The following is a 17,109-nucleotide window of genomic DNA, read 5'->3' on the forward strand; positions in this document are numbered from 1 at the left end:
CAAGAGAAAGAAAAGATGTGACTTAAGAAGCTAACATTTTTAATACTGAGGAAAATCATCATTGTAACAATCAGGTGAAGAAGGGCAGAATGTTACTAAGTACTGTTCCATTTTTAAAAAGCTGCAAGGATGTAACAGCTATATACATATCAGAGGGGTAGTCGATTGGGGAAGGGGGGTGACCACTTTGTGAGGGGTGTAATCGAACTATTACATTGTTTTTTGTACAGCTGAAAAAAAAAAAAAAGCTGCAAGGAAACATACCAGTATAGGACCCATGGTTGTTTCTGAGTGTTATATGTGTTGGATTTATGGGTGTTTTCTGCAATTTTCAAACTTTATGAGGAACAGTAAGCCTTTCTAATCATAAAAATCAAAAAATATTTTTTAAGGTGGTCCATTGCATACTAGAATATATCCTCTGGTTTTTTTGAAGGATATTGCAAAATTTGAGAATACTTGTATTTAAAATATGGCGGTTACATAGGCTTAATAACAGTCTTCTAGGTCATTGTGGAGTTACCACAAATAAGTGTGATTCGTCTACTGGGCCTCTATTATATTCTATTTGCATTAGTTCAACACACATTTATATATAGTTTAACCATAGAGGTCTCATTTCCATGCCTAGGTCCACAATTTGGAAGATAGTATTTTTTTGACATTATGCAGGAATTCTGTATCAGGTCAATACATATAAATTAAAATTGAATATTGAGGATCTGGTCAACTTTTCTTAAAGGATATATCTTGACACCTACAATAAGCTTGAGAATGGATTAGAAACTCCATCAATATGTTATAAAATTCCCTGGTAGTCTCTTCTTGGCTTGATCAGCTTAATGATTCATTTATACTTGTATTGTTAGTTTTCAGTTGTATGCCTGTGTGTGCTTAAAGTAAAAAGGACAAAAATAAGTTTGAGGGGGAAAAAAAAATTTTAATTGCTTTCAAATGTTCCAATAAACTCAAACCCATATACTCTTGCTCAAGAATTTTCCTTGCCAGATCATTACCTACTTGCTTGCCAAATCTCTCTAGCTTTCTCCTATTTTCTTAATCTTAGGAACTATAGAAGACATTCAGGGTTGCTGGCTGGTCAGAACACGTAAATGTTTTCAAAAGACTTAAACATTCAAAAGTCATACTAGGAAAGAAGAAGAATCATACTAAAAAAATCAGATCTCCACTCAAAAACAGCTACAAGTTTAAGAGTCAGAAAATAGCAAAATAATCTTAAACACCAGGAAAAATTTTTTTCTTTCATATTCATGTTTAAATAACCATTTTGTTATCTTCAACTGTAGTTCCTACGGAGAACGTCCCAATAAACGGCCGGTCTCTATGACTAAGGAAATACTCCAACTTACGATCCACTGATAAGTAAAGAAATATCAACAAGGCCAGGAGGCCTCTCAGATCACTCTATCTAGCACGGGGTTCACCAGAAGCAGGCCCAGCTATGTGACAAAGAAGCAGTGGTTGTGCGCAAACCATCACAGTCTGCTAAGATTACTTCAGTCCATCGACCGACTCCAGGTGGGCACCATTCACATGGATCTATATAAACAGAATAGAATAGAATATACTGCGGAGGGTGGGTGTCCTGTGTCCAAAGCAGAAGCTTTGAATTATTACAGGTTAAAGTTCCAGTGTTTCTCTGGTGGATTTAAATGTTGCACTGCCTGCTTGAAAACTCAGAAAGATAAAATCGTTAATAACTTGGAAAAGTAAAGAGAAGGGCAGAAATTGTTTTCTAATATACAGACACGGAAGGAGACCAGACTATAGAGTGAATTCAGGGATCATCTTTTTGCCACAAGAAAAACTCTCTTAGGTATGAATAATATCCCCAAAATATGAATAACAACAATTTTACTTCAGTCTTGATTTCTTCGAAGGGTGAGAGAAGACTCAGCTTCTTGGATTTCTGGTCCATGTCTTACAATGTACTGTTTTTATAAACATTATTTTCGAGGAAAAACAAAACAAAACTATGACATCTTAATGTTTCTTCACAAAGACAATACAATGGCCACAGGGTACTTTTCATTCACCCTCATAGTATCTTGTGATATAAGGAGGAAATAGGCAAACTGAGTCAGGGGTAATGTCAAACTGTTGTTTTTTTTTCTTTTTTCTTTTTTTTAAATTTATTGGGGTGACAATTCAAACTGTTGTTCTTATATAACCCAAGAACACCAGAAGCCCAAGTTCTATTTAATTTAAGCCACTGTCCATTAGCTCTGGACTCAACTGGACATAATTGTTATTTAAAGTAAATGAATTTTAAAATACACTTTTCATTGTAATGATCACGTTGTTATCGTGTAGTGTTAAGAAGTAATTATTTTCTGGCATCAGAAGGAAAGGTTTTCATTCATTTTTTTTTTTTTTTAATTTATTGGGGTGACAATTGTTAGTAAAATTACATAGATTTCAGGTGTACAATTCTGTATTACATCATCTATAAATCCCATTGTGTGTTCACCACCCAGAGGCAGTTCTCCTTCCATCACCATATATTTGGAAAAGGTTTTCATTCTTAAGAGATCCCATCAAGAGTTGGTCTACCCCACTAAACAGCTTCAGACATTTTCCAATGTCAGAAGACGTCATCAGAAGAAATAAAATTCCTAAGTACACCTTCTTAGCTCTGTCTTAGACACCTGAGAAGACAGGTTTGCCACTAAGACAAACACATGGCTTTCTCTTGGGGTTTAAGACTATGAGCTTTTCTTGTCTACCCTCATATTTACAGCTCAAGTACTTAATTAAAAAGTAAATATAAATTTATCAATCTGGTGGTCAAAGAGGAGAATTCTTTGATAAGACACAGTGTAAGGAAGACAGGATTAAAAGCGGAAAATAGAATAATACGTCATGTAGCACAGATATAGGTAGGGTCCCTCCATGTGCAAAAACAATGTTTTCCAGATAGTTTTTTTAAAGTGTCTGTCCATCACCTGCTTAGCATTATTTTACATTTCTTTAAAACCTCTGTAGTTCAAAGTGAATAACTGTTAATAAGGGTTAAATCCAATATTGACAAGGAGAATGTTTCCTGAGAATTTGACGTTTTGGTGAAGGCTGCAATACGGCTGGGGGCCCTTGTCTTTTCAAAAAGAATGAAATATATCACATTGGAAAACGGTGTAATCTTCCTTGGAAATCCTCCTCACGTTCTTGCACCCTGTATGACTTCTGCCAGAGAACTTTAATACAGATCAGGAGCTTCATTTAAGTAATTGGTGCTAAAAAAAACAAAAACAAAAACAAACTTTTGGCCCAGCACCTTACTTTGAATCTTTTGATTAATCATGAAGGGAACTGTATTTTCAGGTTGGTGAAGTGTTCATTCTGCTCTCAACTGTGATCTCAATAGAGACAGGGTGTCCATAAAGTCTAGAAACAAAGAAGAATATGCATAATGTCACCCTGGACATCTTCCATCTGCAAAAAATTAGAATACAATGGAATAGCATATAATGAATAAAACAAAAACAAAGTAAACTAATAAAACAAATTGCACAACACTGTCTCCCTTTCCAAAATTATGGAAATCTTCTCCATGACCTCGTGCGATGTGTTGGGCCAACTGAGTAGCTGGATGAAATGAGAAACTCCACTTGCAGGAAGGGGTGCTTTTCTGATACTGCTAATTAAGGAATGTGGAACCCTTGCTTCTGAGTCAGCTTGGTGGTATGTAGGATTCCACGCTGCTTGCCTGATCTTTGCATGAAACTTTAGAAATAAAACCAGAGTATCTTGCCACGTAACATTTAAGAGGCAGGACGTGGTGTGTGTTTTTAAATGGTCCCTAATCTTTAAAATGGCTCGTTGCAGCTGGCCTTTTTATCTGCCGATTATATTTACAGCATAGGCTCAGATGGCACAGTGCTATCCCACAGACAGGATTTGGACCATGTACGAGCTCACATTTTTCAGGTACACAGGCTTATCACAGCATTCTGAGAAGTCACGACTATTACACAGCAATAAAAACATCTCTGTGGGACTCTCAACTCTTATTTTTAATCTCTTTTTGGTAAAATCAATGTTAATTTGTTTTTGTCAAAGGTATATTATAGAAAATAATTCAAGAAAAATAGGAGGTAGCAAAAGGCCATGCCAATCCCATGATCAAAAAACAACCATTTAGGATTTTTAACAAAAAAAATTTATTAAACATTTTTTGAATAGCCATATATGGCTATTTAAAAAATACATATATATAAATTTTGAAATGTACACAGAAGTAGAGAATATTAAAATGAACCCCTCCCATCCAACACCCAGTTCTGCAGTTTCAATATGTTAACCACATTTGCTTCAGTTCTCCCATTTTTAAAAATGTGCTAAAACATATTATAAATTCCACCATAGGATTCTCCTCCTAAATGCTTAAGTATATGTCTCTAAAAAAATATGTCTACCTATTTTTTTCTAATAACCCATAATGCCATTATCACAGATAATGGATTAACAATAAATTCTTGGTATCACATAATGCCCTGTCCGTACTAAAATTTCCCTGATAAGAAAACCAATTAAAAATTTTTATGTATACCTATAGCCTCCCTTTTTGCTCACTAATAAAGAGCTTTATAGTTTGTTAAAAATATGATTTTGCATCTCGATTTTTCAGTTTGCTATTATAATAACTATTTCCCAATGGCATACTTTTCAAAACTTTCTAATTTCGAAATGGCTGTGTGCAAGAGTTGGGAGGGGGTAACTTGGATGATTAATCATTCCTCTATTTGTTTCCACGTATATGGAGAGAGAGGGTGTGTGTGTGTGTTTCTTCCCCTTATAGTAAACTTGTTGCCATGAATATCTTTGTTCATAACACTTTTCCCTTGATTGGGGCTATTTCCTTAGGATCCATTCCAGGAGTGTTATTGCTGCACCCAAATGTATGAACATTGTAAGGCCCTTGACTTGTGTCCCTGAGTTGTTTACAAAAGGACTGTACCAATTTACACTTCCACTTACAAAGGATGAGAGCGCTTCTATTAAAATGTTTAAAGGCAGTGCTTTTCAGAGCTCTTATAAATCATTGGCTAAGACTGGCTTATGTTTGTCATATGGTCATAGCCATCTCAAAATAAATAAATACACATTTTCTATAGCTATGAAAACATGGCATGTGCAGACTGCCAAACAACCACAAAGTAACTTTGATTAAAAGAGAAACCGGTCTATTTGAAAATGTGGTAATGAGATAGTTCCCACCCACCGGGAAGCCCAGTCCTGGAGGGGGAGGGGAGCCTGCATTTCTTCTTGCCTCTCTTCCCATCCTGAAGAAGGTAGAAATGAACAGGTCAGCGTTCTCTTCGTTTACTTTACGTTTTTGTTTTTTTTTAAGCTGGGTATTTTATTTGTTTCCATCTGGCTGAGTTGATGATACAAAAATACGGTTGAAAACTAGCAGAAAACTTCTGGTGGCAGGCGTTTCCTGTAAACGCAGCCCCACGGTACTGGGTAACAGAGGATTAAGGCAGAGCCATTTTAGCTTCGAGTCCAAATTCTACTTTGTTTCCTTGGGGACACGTTGTTCTTATTTGTTGACTTCAACTAAAACTGCTTCAGAAACTGTTTATTTCTGTATATAGCATGCTTATTTTCTTTAAAAGAATATAGCCTATCAGTTACAAATCCTTGTAGAAAATTCAATTGTATTGATTTGGAGAAATTTATGTGACAGATTTTATTTATTTATTTATTTATTTTGAGGCAAGGAGAAAGGAAAACTATCTCATTACTGTCGTGTTTATGGGGGAGAAAAAAAAAAAGAGGAACTTGAAAATACTTAGCAAGATGGTCTTTAAAAGCCCAGCATCTGAATCTTTATTTTTTGTTTCCTTTTTTTTTTTTTTTTTAAAGTTCAAGGATGGTCCTATTATCCTCATTTGCTTTTCACTGTTTTCATCCCACTCAACGACGCTGAAGTCGTTCCTCAAAACAAATGGAAACAAAACATAACCTCTTAAAATAATTTTAAGAGGACACGCAGGCTTGGTGTTTGTACAAATAATAATAATATGTGAACAAAATATGCTAACTACATTTTTAAAAACAAAGTTGTTAAAGGAACTAAAGGGATTTAGTTAATTGAAGGGCTGCTTTAGAACAAGGAGCCATCCAGAGAAAATAATGGCTAATACCATTTTGGCTGACATATTTTAAGTGCTCGCCATGGGCCAGGCATTTTTAAGGTTTCATTGACATTAGCTTATTTAATGCTCAAAAGCGCCCGTTGCGCTGGGCGACATTCTTCTTCCCATTTTACAGGTGAGGCTGAAAGGTTAGGTCTGAGGTCTCCCAGCCGCTGAGCAAGAGAGTCAGGGTTTGGATCCAGGCAGGCTCTGCAGGCTGTGTTTTATTCAGTTCTGGTTTTGGGGAAACCTTCTGTGTTCCCGTTGGGAGCTACTGAGCAAAACCCCATCAGCTCAAAGTGGTGAAGGAGCGTGGCTTTGGATCAAGTCCACCACTGACGTTTAGGGCAGTTGTCTGAGCTTGAGTCTAGACTCATGATTTTTTGGTCACTTCCATCAAGGGTGTGGCTCTGACCTTAATCTCTTCTCCAGCATTTCCCCCAAATCCTGGGACTCTGCTTGAGGGCGTGGTTTGAGGGCGCACCTTCCGGTCTGGAGACTTGGAGCTCATTAATTCCACATCCTTCCCTGCCTCCACTCACTCCTGACTCCTCCTCAGGTATCGCTTGACCTCCCGTTTGGAGAAGATCCCCAAGGAACACGGAAAGGGAAGACGTCTCCCAACTTCCTGAGGATCACCCAGATCCAGGTATCTTTCCTGTTATGTGCAGCGTGGTCTAGCGGATGACTGATTGCTACTCAGCTTCTGGAGCGGACAAATCCGGGTCCAAATCCGTCTGTCTCCCTCGCCTGCCATAAACATACTCGCTTCTCTTTCCCAGCCCAGGAGGAGTAAGGACCCTGGCTGGGCCCTGCAGTGGTTAAGAACAAAACTGGCTTTGCATGCCTGCGAGCTTTTGTGCCCTGGGCAATCGTCTTTATGATAATAGGTGCCTTAATTGAGTGCTTACTATGTGCCAAATTCTCCCTGAAGCATTTTACAAGTGAGGACTCATTTATTCCTCCCCAAAACACTTGTTAGTGAGTACTCTTACCTCCATCTATAAAATAGGGAAACAGGCAGAGGGAGCTCAAGTGTGGTGGCACAGCTGGTAGCCCAGGGTCTTAGGTTGAACCCAGAAAGCGGGATTCAAGAGCTCACTAGCCAGATCACTGCTCAGAGGCACAGCTTTCTAATCTGGGTGACGGGTGCTGACTCTGCCTGGGTGTCCAGAAATGGTGCACGTAATGTGCTTGGCCTATAATAAGTACTTAATCAATGATCGCTGTTATTCTCTATTTTCCTAAGGCCAAGGTTAACCACTTAGTACAAAAGAGAATGGCATGAGTCAGCATGGGCTATTAGATCGGGCTAGAATTCCACTTTATTCTTGTTGTAGGACCTCAAGTAAGTTAGAGAAGTTAGTAAGTCAGAAAGCGAGTTAACCGCAGATGGCTACAGTTTCATCTACCAAATGAATTAAATATACAGGGGTTATCAGGAGAACTAAACACCATGATTGAATAAATTGGATGTGTTCTTAAGACTGGCACATAGCAGGGGCTCAATAAATTGTAGTATTTTTTGCTTTTCTTATCCTTATTATCTCTTCTTACTGTTACTATTATTGTTATTGTTGTAAAAGTAACCTGACGTTGTGGACACACTTAAATATCTGAGTGGTTTCAGCAAAGGGGACTATTGTCCTTATTATTTTAGGAGTCTTCTTGGTTTTATCAGTCTGTTTAATAAGCCTCTTAATATCCGAGCCAGGTCATACTCCTCTGCTCAGACCATTCAGGGGTTCTCGGGTTCATTCAGAGTAAAATAAAAATCCAGTCTTTACAACGCTCCAACAACCCCAAGCAATCAATACGTACGTCCGCCATCTTTATTTTCTGACTTGTTTCCACTTCTTACTCCGAACCAACCACAGTGCATGCTGGCTTCCTTGAGGCACCGGGTACACTGCTTTGAGGGCTTTGCATGCCAGGTCCTTAGCATGGCCTGCTCTTTCCCCAGAACTTTGTGTGGCTCACACTGTCACCCCTTCAGATCTTCTCTCAGTTGTCTTCAGCTGTGCAGTCTTCCTGGACCAGCCTATTTAACATCACCCTTACCTACTCCCTCCACTCTCTGGCTCCTTTGCCCCCTCTTATTTTTTTTTTTTTCTGTAGCATTTATCACTTAATACACTATCATATTAAATGTTAAATCCACAAAGACAGGCATTTTGATAGGTTTGCTTTCCTGCTGCATCCCCAGCACCTAGTACAGTGGCTGGTAAAAAGTACGTGCTCAATAAATATTTATTGAGTGAGAAAGTGTATGAATGAGTGAATAAAATAATCTAGGGGGCATATTTACCTAATTAAATGGAACAGCTAAATACTGGGACACTTCCTGTCTGCCCTCCATGTTCCACGACAGGGAGGAAATTGACCCTTCCCTTTTGAGGGGCCTGCCATCTAGTCAGGTGGTAAGACAAACACACAGCAAATGTCATAATGGAGCCACTGAATAAAGGGTGACTGAACAAAGAGAGTGGTGGCATTTCGAGTGGACCTTGGGGGATGGGTGGGATGGATGCAGAGTAATTTTTGCATATACTTGGCACATGCTTTGGGAAGATTCAAAGTCAGGCTGGGTCAGACAGCAGACACACAGCAAGGAGATGGGTAAGCAGACCACGGTTTATCAAATGTTTATCAAAAAGCAGTATATGGAAATCCTAAACATTTTATTCCCCATGTTTTATTCCTCAGGGCATTGAACACAGTTTGGACTTCTTTGCTAATAGGCAACTCAGTTTTAGCTATACTGATGCAATATGAATATGTTTTAATATTTTTGAAAAGATCAAAATATTTAGCCACCACCAAACTGTCCTGGGTCCTTGCCCACACTTGAGAATTAACCACTTTTGGTATGGGCCTTCCTAACTTTCACGTATTTGCATATATATGTTTCTTTCTTATTTATTTATTTAGATATAATCAACATAGAACATTATATTAGATTCAGGTATTTGTATATATTGGGAAACGATCAGCATACATATTTCTTATGACCTATGTGTGTGTAAATCCAGACATAGGTATATATAACATGCATAATATATGTATATACACATACATACAGAAGATGCCAAAAAAAAATGTACACACATTTTAAGAAAGGAAAAATACTGTATTAAAATTTCACCGATAACAAAAGATGAATACAAGTCATGTGTATACATTTTCGTGGCATCCCTGGTATTTTACACATATACATAAATTTCCTTTAGAAAATATATCATAGTGTGAGTGTGTAAACAAAAACAGCATACCTTTTTGCAGCTTGATTCTTTTATTTTTTACTCCACAATGTGTTGGTGATTTAGCCACCCAAATATATGTGACACTACTTCATTCTTTCCAGCTGCTGCCTATATTCTTAAATTTGGATATAGCATAGTTTATGTGGCCATTTTCCTTCTGATGGACATGCAGGTTCTAATTTTTCACTATTATGGACAATGCTGCAGTGAATATCCTTGTGTGTGCTTCTTTATTTACCTGAGTATTACTGTAGGGTAGGCACTATATGTTTATCTATTTACTTATGTTTTAATTTGTTTAATGTCTGTGTCTCCTATTAACATGTAAGCTCCACGAGGGCAAAAATACAATTTGTTTTGTACCTCACTCTTTAATTACTACCTAGCCGAGTGCCTGGGACAAAGGAGTCATCCATAAATATTTATGGAATGAATCCGGCTAAAAGGTTGGCTGGGGCCATGGTGCGGTTTTGCATCCTTAGAGAAAGAACGATGACTTATTTTGGTAAAATCTGAGATTTTTGCACAGGGCAGTATAGCAGGATGGTTATTAGTGGGGTTTAGGAAAAAGTGTTCTGGGCTAGGAAGGGGCCAGTTTCAGGAGCAGAGGTTATGAGATCATTACACAGATCAGAAGGCAACAAGAAACAAGGACAGTGAGAATAGAAAGGAAAGGGTGTGTTTGAGAGATATTGGGATGATAGGATCTGTAAGATTTACTAACTGATTAGCTCTGAGGGGCCATGTAAAGGCAGGTATGACTTGGTCTTGGACATTTTCATTTTATAAACATTTATTGCTTCCCAGCTCCATGCAAAAAGCACTCTGGTAATTGCTGTTGGAACATGAATTTGCATGACCTTTCTTCCCTGCTTTCAAAGGAGAGTTGCAGTCTATTGGGGAAGATGGACAAGTACACAGGGACACCAGGAATGCAAGGGAATGACTGAGGTGGGAGGGGACTAGCCCTGGGGCAGCCAAGTGAACTCTTGCTATTCCAGAAATGGGGAGGAGGGGAGGAAGGTTAGGGTGAGGATGTTTCACCCTTGCCCTGAAGCCACACACAGCTGACTGGTGAATATTTAGGAAATAGGGTGTCTAGAAATGTGCATCAGTATAGATTTTTAGAAGTGAGGAAACAGGTTGGTGACAGAACTGAGGTTTGACCTCAGATTCAAATGGCCCATTGGCCTCAGTGTAGTCTGGAAGGTAGGGACAGGAAAGGGTTACCCCTGTGATCTCAGGCAGGCCACTTAACCATCCTGAGCCTTAGTTTCTTCTTTTTAAAGAAAAGGCAGTAACAACTAACTAACCGGGTGAAGACTGATAAGATTACAAAGGCAGGGCCAGCCCGGTGGCACAGGTGGTTGGAGCACCGTGCTCCTAATGCTGAGGTCGCTGGTTCGATTCCCACATGGACCAGCGAGCTGCACCCTCTACAGCTAAGATTGAGAAGAACAGCTCTCCCTGGAGCTGGGCTGCCGTGAGCGGTCATGAGCTGCTGAGTGCTGCCGTGGGCTACCGTGTGCCACCATGAGCAGCCAATGGCCAGTGTGAGCGGCCGGCAGCCAGCGTGAGCAGCTGTGGGGTGCTGTGTGCTGCCGTATGATGCCATGAGCGGCCGGCAGCCAGCGTGAGTGGCCGGCAGCCAGCGTGAGTGGCCGGCAGACAGTGTGAGTGGCCGGCAGCTGGCGAGAGCTGCTGTGAGTGGTTGACCTATGACTGGTGACCGACTGCCTCAGCCGGGGGGAGTACAAGGCTCATAATACCAGCGTGGGCCAGGGAGCTGTGTCCTGCACAACTAGACGGAGAAACAACGGCTAGAACCGGAGTGGGGTGGGAGGGAGGCGGAGGAAGGGGGAAAGAAAAAAAAAGAAAGATTACAAGGGCAACTTCAAGTCTGCCATGTCTTTGTTTAGCTGGGATGAGACCTTTGTGGAGATACTCTTGAAGTTCAATAGTTCTTTTGGTTTTACTTCCATTTCCTTTCAGTGGCTTCCCAGTGTCCTTGGAGTAAAATCCTTCGCTGGGTCCACCAGATCCTCCCAGCCATGTTATCAGAAATTCTGTTTTTATCCTACGAGACACTGGGAGTTTCAGGTAGGGCCATGATGTAATCAGATAGGACTTTTGAAAAGATCAATGTGACAGATATGTGATTGTCTGCATTTCTGCTGGCATGGTAGAGCTGTAAATATGGAATGCATGTTCCTTACAGTTATATCCCTGGCATGCGGGAAAAAATGTCGGTATACAACATAGTAGGTGTGTGTGCTAATGGTTGAATGTATACTTAATGTCTTCGCATTTAAAGCAAGACTAAAAATAGCCATTTGGTTGTGTTACTAGGAGAACGTAAAGAGATAATGGATGTAAAGTGCCTGGCACATAGTATCCATTTACTCATTTTTCATCTGGTGTGAATGAGCACCTACTATGTGCTAGACATGGTTCAAGGCCCTGGGGATGCACCAAGTGTGGGGGTGAGGTTGGCCAGTGTCTGCACCGGAAAGGAGCCCATTGTGCTGAGGATAGGGAGGGGAAAAGAGGGAGACAGGAGCTGAGGTTGGAGACCTAGGCAGGGGAATGGGCTCTGAGGGAGGCCGTATACCTGTGGAGAAGGCTATGGGCCCTAGAGGCAGGTGCTGGATTTAGTTTCCTAACTCAGCTGCTTATTACCAGCGGGCCTTGGGAAAGTCCCTTAATCTCTGCCAGGTTCTTCATCTGTAAAAATGGAAAACTATAGACCCTACCTCACGGGGTCGTTAAAAGGATTAAATGAGTTACAGAGTAAAAAGCATACACTGAGAATGCAATGAATGCTAGAGCTTATCAGCTAGCCTTTCAGGTTGCTGGTCCTGCTTTTGGTATAGAATTGTTTTGAAACATCAGTGCTACAGTCCACGCAACCCTTCCCAAGACAGAGCAATACAGCAGAAGGCACTGCAGGGTGTGAGTTTGGACAAGTTCCTGCTCTTGGTGGAGCTAACCAGTCTGATTCAGACCAGAACATAAAATTCTAAACCAACCAACTATACAGACAACAGGCCATTTATATCACCCAAAAGGGAGAGCCAGAAGGAAAAGGAGAAAAGTGAGGTCAGAGATTCTGAAAGTTCTTCCTAGCAAATGCGGTATCGCTGGGGTTCCAGGTCTAATGTAAATGTCATCGGAGAGCTGAGACAAGAGATCCAGGTATATTCAGAATGGGTCCTACACAGAGCCCTTTGTGGAATTGATAACTCAGTTCAGTTGACCCTCGAACAACCCAGGGCTTGGGTCACCCACTCCTGTGCAGTTGAAATTGTGCAGGTAACTATTGATTCTCCCAATACTTAACTACTAATCGCTTACTATTGACCAGGAGCCTTACTGATAACATGTACAGTTGATTAACATGTATTTTGTGAGTTATAAGTATAATATTATATACTATATACTTACAAAGCGAGAGAAAAATGTTATTAAGAAAATCATAAAATAGATTTTACAGTACTGTACATATTTGAAAAAAAATTCCTGTACAGATAGACATGTGCAGCACAAACCTGTGTTGTTCAAGGGTCAGCTGTATTCCCAGCAAGAGTCATCATAAAAACAACCCTTTGGGGTGGCCGCTTAGCTCAGTTGGTTAGAGCATGGTGCTGATAACACCAACGTTGCCTGTTCAATCCCCGCATGGGCTACTGTGAGCTGCGCCCTGCTTAAAAAATAAAAAATAAAAGACCGAGTAGAGGTTATAATCCCCATGAGGAAACTGAGCCAAGACCCCAGTGACGGGCCTTGAAGACCCACATTTCAATTCCCTTCCCACTGGAACGCACTGCGGCTGAGTTCTATGTATTATTATTCATTTCTGTATTCATTTGTTTTGAACACATTTATAGATCACTGCTCTAGGCAGATACCATGCTAAGACTTGGAGATACCACGGAGAAAAGACAGTGTCATCTATCTTTACGGAGTTGAGAGTCTAATAGGAGGAAGACAGGAGGAACAAATAATTATTACAGTATAATGTGTAGTGAGTATAACTGCATGGGTTTGAGCTCTAGGGGTACCTGGCAGAGGTGCATGATCTAATGTCAGTGGCTCACGCATCTCTCCACCCACTCTTTCTTCTTAATCAACATTCACTTCCTGTGTCGCGTACAATTCCATGATATTGCATATCCATTAGTGGTGAAGAATTGCAGGAGAAGGTCAGAGTGAAATCTAGAATTCGTTACTGGCTCTCTAAACAGAGATGAAGTAGACAGTTGGAAATACTCATATGTTTTGGGAGTCGAGGGGAAAGCTCTGGGTGAGAAATATATGAATTTAGGAGCCTTACAGATGGTGTTTTGAGCTACTGAATTGGATGAAATCTCCTAGGGAATAAATAAGAAACAGAAGGTACCAGCACTGGGCCCTGGGGCACTTTAAAGTCTGGAAATCAGGGAGAGGAGGACCAGCCAAGGGGACCAAGAAGGAGCAGCCAGTGAGGACTCAGGGAAATGAGCAGAACCTGATGTCCCAAATCAAGGGAAAAGGAAGAGGAAGGGATTGAGTTTTCAAGAGCTGTTGACGTGGTAAATAAAATGGGGACGGAGAACTGTCCATCTGACCTCCTCCTGCAATTAGAGTCAACCACCAGTTCTTGCACTGTCTTTCCAAGGTCTGGCCTTACTTCCCTGCGTTCCCGTCTTCACCTGCTGGGCCCCAGGTGCGATGGCCTCCTTGTACTTGTCGTGCTATCTCCAAGCCAGCCTCCCTTCAGCCCTGAGCCCTCCCACCTTCCTCCCCCAACCTGCCACCTGACTTCCTGGAGGTCACGGCACCTCAGGGATCCCCCATCTAAAACAGCAAGCACCTGCCCCTCCCAGTGATCTCATATTGCAAATATAACTATCTCTGTGTTGTCTGTCTCCCTCTAGAAGGTAAGTTCCAAAGAAGGCAAGGATTTCACCTGTTGCTTACTGTAAGCTCTATCGCCTGTATCAAGAACCCCCTCCCCAGCCTGACTCTGGGATGACAACTTTACACCTCATTTCATTCTCCAAAGGGTCTTACATGAAAACAAATATTATTTACATAATTGTGTATATTTCCTTTTCCAGTTTTATTGAGATGTCATTGACGTATGATGCTGTATCAAAGGTGTGCAACATAATTTGATGTATGTATACATTGCATACTGATCACAATAAGTTTAACACCCGCCATGTCATAGTTACAATTTTTTTCTGTATGATGAGAACTTTTAAGTAGTTCTTCTTCTTTCTCCCCCTCCTCTTTTTCATCATCATCATCATCATCATCATCACTCCAGTTTTGTGGATGAGGAAACAAATCCAGAGAGATTAAATCATATTCTAGAATTAACCTAGCTTTCAGGAGGTGGAACTGGAGTATTTGAGCCCAAGTGATTGGAGAGAAGACAGTCTGACACCTTGTCAGAGAGCACCCCCCCAACCCTGGGTACCCTCTCTACCCCCACCCCCCCAGAACACGGGGTTTAAACCATTTTCAGGAGAAACTGAATCTGATTTCCTGAAAGAATGGGAAGGGAGCGCTAGGCAAAGGGAACCCCAAGTCTGACGGCTCTGAGTCAGAGAGGTCTAATGGCTGAAGCTTAGAACCTTAAGAGAAGGAAGGGTTGGCCAAGACTTGAGGCTGGAGAGTTGGGCAGGGGCCAGATGTACAGGGCTGGTGAGGCAAGCTCGGGAGTTTTGTTCTTTTTTCCTGAGGCAATAGGAAGCCATTAAGCAGGGCGGTGACATGATCTGATTTACACTGTAAAAGACCTCTTGGGCTTCATGGGTGGAGAATGTATTAAGGCAAACCTAGAAAGAAAAGCTTGGAGAGACTTCACTTACACAAATATTTGGAGGAGACAGTGAGAGTTTGCGGTGCTGTGGAGTAGGCTTGTGTTAAAGATGAAGCGGATGAAGTCGAGATATATTAAGATAGAAATTATAGGGTTTGCTGATAGATTAAAGGTGCGTGTGGGGATGGAGATGAAATATAGTTTGGCTTCTGGGTTTTGGCTTGAGTAAGCGGGTGGGTGGAAAATGGTTCCATTTATTTATTTTTTATTTATTTTGTTCTTTAGACTCCACATATAAGTGAGATCATATGGTACTTGTCTTTCTCTGTCTGATTTATTTCACTTAGCATAATACCCTCTAGGTTCATCCACATTGTCACAAATGGTAAGACTTCATTAAAAAAAAAAATTATGGCTGGGAATTATTCCATTTTATATATATATGTACCACATCTTCATCCAATTGTCTATTGATCGTCTATTACTTCCGTATCTTGACTATTGTAAAAAGTGCGGTAGTGAACATAGGGGTACATATATCTTTTCGAATTAGTGTTTTGGGTTTCTTTGGATAAATACCCAGAAGTAATTGCTGGGTCATAAGGTAGTTCTATTTTTAATTTTTGGAGGAAACTCCAAACCGCTTTCCATCGTGGACGCACCAATTTGCAATCTCACCAATTGTGCACAAGGGTTCCCTTTTCTCCACATCCTCACCAACACTTGTTTTTTGATTTATTGATGATGGCCATTCTGACAGGTGTGAGGTGATATCTCATTGTAGTTTTAATTTGCATTTCTCTGATGATTAGTGCCGTTGACCATCTTTTCATATGTCTGTTGGCCATTTGTATGGCCTCCTTGGAGAAATGTCTGTTTAGGTCCTTTGCCCATTTTTTAATTGGATTTTTTTTTTTTTTATGTTGAGTTGTAGATGGTTCCATTTATTGAGGTGAGGCTAAGAATCAGATTTTAATAAATGTTATTGTCCTCTAACTCTATCTCCTCTTTCCCAAAATTCCCCATTTGGAATATCAGATGAATGCAAAAAGCTTCAAAGAGGTGCTCTGAAAGTTATATGACACATGTAATTTTTAAAGAAAGTTTACATTTACATTTTGAGCGAGGTCAACCTTGGAAAACTATCCAGAATATCAGAGGAAGACAAAAGTTGTGCTTGCAAAGGGGAAAGGCACTGATCAAACTTGCCAATGGGATGAATACAGTTAAAATAAACACTGTCCCCTGAACTTAATCAAGTTAATTTAATCAGGTCGGGATTGTATCTAAACTTCTATTTAAATTGAACCTTATTCTTGGCCCCTCCCTTTTTGGTTTGCTTGTAAAATCCAGCAATCACATCTCTTTCAGTATTGTTCCCAGCCAGGTGGACTGGCAAACTCAAACGCGTCCCCAGGTTCCGGACGCTGCCTCCACTTCTGAAAGGTAATTTCTACTATTTACTTTTATCATCTATTATTATGATGTTTAATAGAGGGTTTAAAAATTTGAGGTGACTTGAGTGAAATCAAGAAACTTAATAGAAAAGAGAAGTGTGGTGTTTCCTGCAAGTTGCTGGTGATCCCTACTTAACTGAGTGTATTGAGTCATGTTAAAAGGGCTGCCCCGGTTTCCTTCTCAAATGTCCTTTGTAGTTTGCAGAAGCTGGCAGGTTTGGCTAACTTTTCCATTCTCTTTTCCTGCTAACTCCTCACTGCAGTTTTTCAGGTTTTCCTGCTCTGAACACTGAATTCTTTTTAAGTCAAATATCTGTGTTGGCTCCATTTCAGCTCCAGTGTTTTCTACACAGTTTCCAAATCGTTTTTCTGTAATAGTTCCACAGTAAAATAAATACTTGCGAAAGAAGAAGATCAAA

At 40.4% G+C, this 17,109-nt stretch overlaps 1 protein-coding gene across 4 annotated transcripts in view; it reads left to right on the forward strand.

The window, feature by feature from the left end:
- The first annotated feature begins 1,337 nt into the window (after positions 1–1,337).
- Positions 1,338–17,109, forward strand: part of ZNF217 (zinc finger protein 217) — a 41,717-nt gene continuing 25,945 nt past the window's right edge. The window contains exons 1-3 of one of the 4 annotated variants that reach the window (XM_074317171.2): positions 1,338–1,539; positions 6,721–6,810; positions 16,605–16,679. The gene's annotated coding sequence lies outside the window, so the exon portion shown is untranslated. Of the gene's footprint in view, positions 1,540–5,270; positions 5,327–6,720; positions 6,811–16,604; positions 16,680–17,109 lie in introns of those variants that run through there. The other 3 variants (XM_088789071.1, XM_074317172.2, XM_019726065.3) reach the window with 3 other exon arrangements.

Source organism: Rhinolophus sinicus, chromosome 13 (assembly GCF_057876585.1).
Source record: "Rhinolophus sinicus isolate RSI-liver-muscle chromosome 13, RSI-T2T, whole genome shotgun sequence".
In the NCBI taxonomy this organism is placed as follows: Eukaryota; Metazoa; Chordata; class Mammalia; order Chiroptera; family Rhinolophidae; genus Rhinolophus; species Rhinolophus sinicus.